This window comes from Crocodylus porosus, unplaced genomic scaffold (genome assembly GCF_001723895.1).
Source record: "Crocodylus porosus isolate Cpor-Errol unplaced genomic scaffold, CroPor_comp1, whole genome shotgun sequence".
Taxonomy (NCBI): domain Eukaryota; kingdom Metazoa; phylum Chordata; order Crocodylia; family Crocodylidae; genus Crocodylus; species Crocodylus porosus.
This window is the reverse complement of record NW_017728921.1, coordinates 14,320,501-14,327,397: the sequence shown is the minus strand read 5'-3', so window position 1 is coordinate 14,327,397 and position 6,897 is coordinate 14,320,501. Positions and strand designations below refer to the sequence as shown.

The 6,897-nt window shown below is 49.1% G+C and overlaps 1 protein-coding gene across 1 annotated transcript in view; it reads left to right on the top strand.

The window, feature by feature from the left end:
• Positions 1-1,129: 1,129 nt before the first annotated feature.
• LOC109312774 (septin-2) overlaps positions 1,130-6,897 on the top strand; it is a 66,177-nt gene continuing 60,409 nt past the window's right edge. The window contains exon 1 of the mRNA XM_019539052.1: positions 1,130-1,224. The gene's annotated coding sequence lies outside the window, so the exon portion shown is untranslated. The remainder of the gene's footprint in view (positions 1,225-6,897) is intronic.

Sequence of the window (6,897 nt, the reverse complement as noted above, 5' to 3'; positions counted from 1 at the left end):
AAACTGGAACTCTGCCCGCCTGCAAGGGAAAAGCCCCGGTTTCCCACTTTTTCTCCTTTAAAGGAGAATCCATTTTTAAAGTTCGTTGACTCTCCCTCCCTATGCCTGGAGAAGGGTGTTTATACTCCAAAGCTTGGAAAGAGCAATTTTTCCAACTAGTTAGTTGGTCTAATAAAAGATATCACATCTACCCAAAGAACCTTTTCTGTCTATTTCCTTAGACCTACATGGCTACAACCAACAACCTTGATCCATTTTTAAAGTTTCTTTGTGACCCTTTCTTATATTCTTGCAACCTACTTTTGGGTCACGACTCATGGGTTGAGAAACACCACTCTAAGAGGCCTGGTGAGCAGGGGCAGGACTACGAGCTGTACCTGTGAGTTGTCACTAGAGAGCTGGTGATTTAAAAAATTAATATTTATCTGGCCCTGGCTGTCTGTCATGCGGCCCTTAATGGCTTGCCAAAACTCAGTAAGCGGCACCCTGCCCGAAATAATTGCTCGCCCCTGCATTAACAGAACAGGAGGTGGGTGGCACTGACCAGTAATAATCCTGCCCTGCAGTAGCATAACTTTGAGGCACATAAAATAACCAATGCTTAAAGCCACTTTAAGGTGTTAAAGTGCCAACAATCCAGGGGTTAAGAGCACCAGGAGCTGCCCAAAATTACAGCGTAGCAAGGCCCTCCCTCTTCAAAGTTCATACAACACCAAGACCAATAGAGCCTGAGTCCATGAGTTATAAATTATTTAATTCTCTTGCTGTAAAATGCCCTGAACCACTGTTGGGAAGGGCGGAATATAAACCCACGACATCAATACAGCAAATAAAATAAAATAAAAATTAAAAAAAATCCCAGGCGCTTCTGCAATACAAACAGCGAACGTTAAATCTTTTCCCGCTGGAGGCGGCCAATGAGCCCCGAACCCGCGGCGCAGGGGCTGAACGGAGGCCCCGCAGCACGAGGCACCCCGACGCCACGTGCTCGCCGCTGCCTCTCCGCAAACCCCGCCCCCTCCGGCCCCGCCTGGCCACAGCCAGGAGGGGCCTGGAAAAAGCCGCTCTATTCCTCCTCTCTACTGCCCCCCGCCGTGGCCGCTTTCCCTCCCCGCTCGCACCATAGAGACGGAGGGGTGGTGGCAGGGCGGCCGCGGTGCCTTGTGGGGTGGCGGCGGAGCCAGCGGGGCAGTTCCGGGTTGCGGCCTGGCAGCCGGTGTGCAGGTAGGCGCGGCTCGGCCTGGCCGCGGGGTGTGCACCCGTAGGCCCTCCCAGCGCAGCGCCGGCCGCCACGTGGAGGCGGGGCGGGTACCCCTTCCCCTGGCGCTCGGTTCAGGAGTTGGGGGGGGGTCCCGGGGTTGCAGAGGCTCCGCTCGTCGCTGCAGCTTGTGCCTCCGTGAGGGGCGAGCAGGAAACTCGGCCCCACCTCCTTTCCTTCCTTCTTTACAACCGTTTTGGAAAGCTGCCGCCCACTTTCGGCCCCCCGCACAGTGTCCGCACCCTCCCTGGGCCGTGGAGCCCGGCACGCGCTCGGTGACGTATCCCCGTGGTTTGTTTTTTTCTCTTCCTATCAGACGGGTCTTTTCAGGGTCATCCGACTTCTACAAGACTGTCATAAGATTCACTTCCCAAATCACTTGCTGGAGGAGTCACCAGCAGCTCTTTGTGGGAAGGGGGCTGTTGCTCAACTTACCTGTGTCTGATCTGGACACTCCCCTGCTTTCTTCCACGTTTGTTGGTGCGTTTCTCATGTTAATAGGATGCAAAGGAAGTGCGTGTCAAGAGAAGTGGTTGCAAGAGGGAAGGGTTTCTTCAGGTGATATCTTTTATAGGACCAACTATGTTGCTGGGACAAAGTTAAATAAGCTTTTGGATAGCTTGTGAGCTATTTCTTCAGGTAATGCCCTTGCCCCTTGAGTGTACAAATCTGTCACTTCTCCTGCCCTGCTCTTGTAAGACATTCCAAAGCTTGTCTAACTTTATCCCAATGACATGGTTACAAAAAAAAAGACCACCCTAAGAAGTCCTGGCCTGTTGCATCATTTCTGGACTATTGTGGCTACGTTATCACTCTTACACTAGAGAAGTGGTTCTCAACCTTTGAGACTTGAGGCACCCCTTGGAAAATGCCAGCTCATAGTTTTCTACTTGGTTTTTGACTGCAGAGAAATAACAGAGCCATTCTTCTGTTGTGGAAAAACTCAGAAAGCCTGCAACAGGTCAGAAGGGTTTTAACACTGAATTCTGTTTGAGAAATTTCTTGTGAATCATGTTTGCACATGTAACAATGCCAATATTGTGTAGCATGCCATGGCACTCTTGAAAGGGCACCAGGATACCCCAGGGTGCCTCAGTTCCCTAGTTGAGAATTAGTGGCCTAGAATATTGTTAGTGTTGTTTTTAGGAGAATTTGGCACGCTTAATTTAAATCAGTAAAACATATATATTTTTAAAAAGCCCTCTGACTCCAAAGGGTTCAGTTTTGAGAGCTTCCCATTTAGAACGCAGTGTCTCGCATTGACCTGGTATAATGGTACTTAGTACCATAGGGATGGAGAGGAGAGAACTAAGCAAAGGATTGAAAGGTGTCAACCCAAATAAAACTTCCCCAGTGTGCCATAATGAGTCATCAGATTTAGTGTTCTCAAAAAACATGACTTGTGGTGTAATCGATGATATGATTTATGCCTAAATAAAGCTGATTTCTATGCTTCTGCTTTTAGAAATGTGTTTGGAAAAGGGGAACATATTTCACAGCTAGAAAAATAACTTGGTGAAATATATTAAATACATCCAGAGCTAAAAATCCATTTCCTAAGATTATATTTAAATAAATTTGCTGCTGCTTCTTTCATGTGACCAAAATGGGGTCTGTATCTTTATCTCTATGTGCTTTGGTGTTTTTGTCAATTGGGGAGCTCTTGGCCATCAGAGATGTTATTCGGGATCACTGTGTGGAAGTGGCTCTTATCGATCCCCATAAACTTGCTAACTGAATGACTAAAACATATAAGCTGTTTCACAGAGATGAAGTTGCAGTAGATGCTTAAGTGGTATTCCTTATTTATTCTCAGTTGTGTTTATAATTCTTTTTTGTTAATCTCTTAATTTTCTTTGGTCCATTTTTTCCTTCCTGTAGTACTATATTTTATAGTCTGATTTAATTGATATTTTATATAAATTTTTATATATTTGCTCCCAACTTTCCTGGTACAGTTGGGAAAGCAGACTGGACATCTCTGAATTGCCTTTAATACATAATACTGTAAAATGTACCAAAAAGATGACTTAACACGGATTAAGGTGTATTAAATGTTTGAAGCTGTTGATGAATCTTGGCCTGACTTACCTGCAAATGGTACAGCATTAGTAGGTTTGCTTTTTGGAAACCCCAGTTAAATTCCTACATTCTGTGTTGGTGGCAGTGCTTGCTTAGCTTCATGAATGACTAAAACATCTAAGGTGTTTTTATTAAATGTGAATTACTTGGAAAAATACACAATTTTAGGTAACAGTTCTTATTAAAGATAAATGGAATCGCTGGCATTGTTTTCAAGTGTAGAGAGTATGAGTACAAAAGATAAGGGAACAGAGTAGTCATCACAGAGATTAAATTGATTGTGGACCTATGCATTATTCTGAGCTATTGACTTGTAAGATAACATTTTCCAGGCAGTGACAGTGCTCTCCATTCTGAAGAAATTTGCAGCGTGTTCAGCCTTTTGCTGTAGAGGAAGTGATTGGTTGCTTCCTCTAAAAATAGCCTGGAATGATTTGCTTTGTCTTTTGATACTCCCCCAGTTTGGAGTATGCCTTAAGAATCATAGTGTAATCCTCTCTTTGCTTCCACCCAACTCACATTTCTTGGCATGCAGGAGACATTCTAAACTATCTGAGGGCTGTCCTTTTTTTCTTGTTGTACCACACTTCATTGCCTGGATTGGATTTTACTTGTCAAGGGCCATTATGATAGCAGAAATCATTCGATTATTCCAGGGGTAGGCAACGTTTTTTGGCCAGAGTGCTGAAAAAACCCACAGTGACTACCTTGGAAGGTGCTGGAGTGCCGGCATGCCAGAAAAACAAAATGAGGGCAGGGGGTACATGGCAGGATGCCCTGGTTGTGTCCCTTGCCCCCCAGCCCTGCTTGTGCCCTTGCCCAGGCTCTGTGGCTATTAGCAGGTACCCAGAACCTGGGCCAGCTGCAAACAGCGGCTGCCTCATGGCCCGGGCCCCAGCTGCCTCCCAGCCCTGGCCCCAGGCAGGCAGCAGGTGCTGGTGATGCTCCCTACTGTGCTACCCTCGCTGCCGCTTGTGTAGGGCAGCATTGGAACCCAGCGTGGCAGGACACAGTGGGAGGCATGTGAAAGCTGCCTGCCGCTCCGAGCTTTCTGCTGCCCTGGCCACACTTACCCTGCAGGCAGGGCAGCAGTGAGGGGGCACAGCCCTGCATGCTGCCCATGCTGCTCCTGTGCACACAGGGGAAGTGTGACCTAGCAGCAGGCAGGTTCCCTGTGTGGCCCCTCTGTGCACTGCCACTTTGGGTTGTACATGCTGTGTTCCCGGGCCTGCTGCCGTCCTCTGTGCTCCTTGCTGCTGCCCCCAGCCTGCATGGGAAATGTGGCCAGGGCAATGGGGAGCTTGGAGGCAGGCAGCTTTCATGTGCCTCCTGCTGTGTCCTGCTGCATTGGGTACCAATACTGCTCTTCAGAAGCAGCGACAAGGGCAGCACAGCAGGGAGCATTGCTGGCACCTGCTGCTTGGCTGGGATGGGGAGGCAGCAGCTGTTTGCAGCTGGCCCAGGTTCTGGGTAGCTGCTGATAGTGTGCAGCAGGGCTTCCATCCTGCCAGCTGGCTGCTGGGAGCGGCCTGGGCTCTGTGGATATCAGTAGCTACCTAGAGCCTGGGTTGGCTGCAGCTGGGAGGCTACAAACAGCTGCTGCCCTTCTGCCCTAGCTGTCTCCTGGCCTGGGCTCTGGGAAGGCAGCAGGTGCTGGCACTGCTCCCCTTGCGGCGGGGCCAGGAGGCAGCAGCTGTTTGTAGCCTTCTGGCTGCAGCCAGCCCCAGCTCTGGGGTAGCTGCTGCCAGCCATGGTGCACGGGCTGCTCCCAGCAGGGCTTGCAGCTTCCCCGCCACCTGCTGGGAGCAGCCTGGGCTCCCAGCTGGCAGCAAACAGGTGCTGCCTCCCTGCCCTGGCTCCAATGCGTCCTGAGGAAAATGGCCTTGCATGCCATGCTTGGCACGCGTGCTGGGGGTTGCCGAGCCCTGTATTATTCAGTGTACTCTGTCTAAATGTGTTATCCTCAGGATTGGAAAAAGACTATGCACTTATCCAAACTCAGTGTAAACAATGTTGCTTAAGTATACAGCACTGCCAGTGCTAGGTATCACTAACCTTGAAACTGCTGACCTCCCCACATTTTCAAAGCTTCTGATAGTAGTTCCAGGGCTGCTAGCAGCATTGAAAATGAGAGGAACCAGCCAATTTCAGGGCTGTGGGTATAGCACTGTCAGTGCTTTAGTATTTAAGGAACATTTATTGAAAAGCCAACAGTGTTGTGACATTAATAGCTCTCAAACTGACTAGCTCCCTGCATTTTTCAAGGCTTCCAGTAGCATTCCTAAACTGACTAATAGAAGCCTTGAAAGGAGGGGGTGAGCAGAGCCATGAAGCCAGACTAGATTTTTTCATTTTTCAAGACTTCCAGCAGCAGCCCTGTGATGGCTGTTTCGCCTTCACTTTCTGACACAATTAAACCTGGCTTGATAAGTTACAAGGGAGACAGATGCTGTTACAGCAGCTGTGAAGTTACTCTGAATTACACAGTTGAGTTACAAAGAAGACAGTGGGGTTGAAAGATGCTATAGCACTTCTAGGGGTGTCAAACCTACAGGTGGGGGGCAAAGTGGCCTGTTGCAGAATCTGGGGCCCTTGAGCCCCAGTAGACATGCAGAATGGTGTCAGGAGGACAAGTGGGAGCCAATACAACCCCTGTTGCATTCTGGTCTTTTCACTTGTCACCACTGCTGCAACCCCAGCTCCTCGATCATCAGCCCCATCGCTGCCCATGCTGCAGTGGCTGCCACCATGTGACCTGTGCTGGGCTCAGAACTGCTGCCACAGCATGGGGTATGCAGCAGCAGCTTTGGCTCTGGGAGCTCCCCCTCGAGCTGCTGCTGGTGCGTACCCCAAGCTGGATCCAGCCTGCAAGGGACCCTGTGTAAGATGAATTTGACACCAGGGCACTAAGTGGTTTGTGCACTAAGGGATGTGCAGATAACTGGGGTTTGTTACAGCGTAGCCAAGCCAAGGGATTTTTACAGAGGTGTGCCAGTATTCCTGCTGGGACTCCAACACGGAAGTTCCCAGCTAGATGTTCTTGTCCCTCTGCTCGGGGTCAGACTGAGCACCACATCTGGAATTTTACCCTGTGGTCCTTCTGCTGGCAAGTATCCTCCGCCCCAGACTTCAGCCTAGGGTTTCAGATGCTTCCAAATCTTTTGGCAGGCATCTTACGTTCAGGCCCAAGCCCGGAAGCTTGGGTCTTGGATGCCCCCAGGTTTTGCTTGCTCTCAGCTGTCTGGCTGCCGAAGCAGGCTAGAAATAGGGATGATCCTGCTTCAGGCAGAGGGTTGGCCTAGATGATTTCCAATGGCCCCTTCAAGCCCTACACTTCTATGATGCTGAGTGTGGACTGGCAGAGTGTTATGCAGCTAAGTGAATATGCATTTACTAGATGTGCATATATGTGGAGTATACTGTGTTCTGCTTAAATCCTTGATTGAGTTGCTGGAGGTCTATCTGATCACATAGTGCTGATGAAAACAGTTCTTGCACACACAAACATATTTTTCATGTTTTTCTGTTATTAAATTATAGAAGTGCATCAATACATT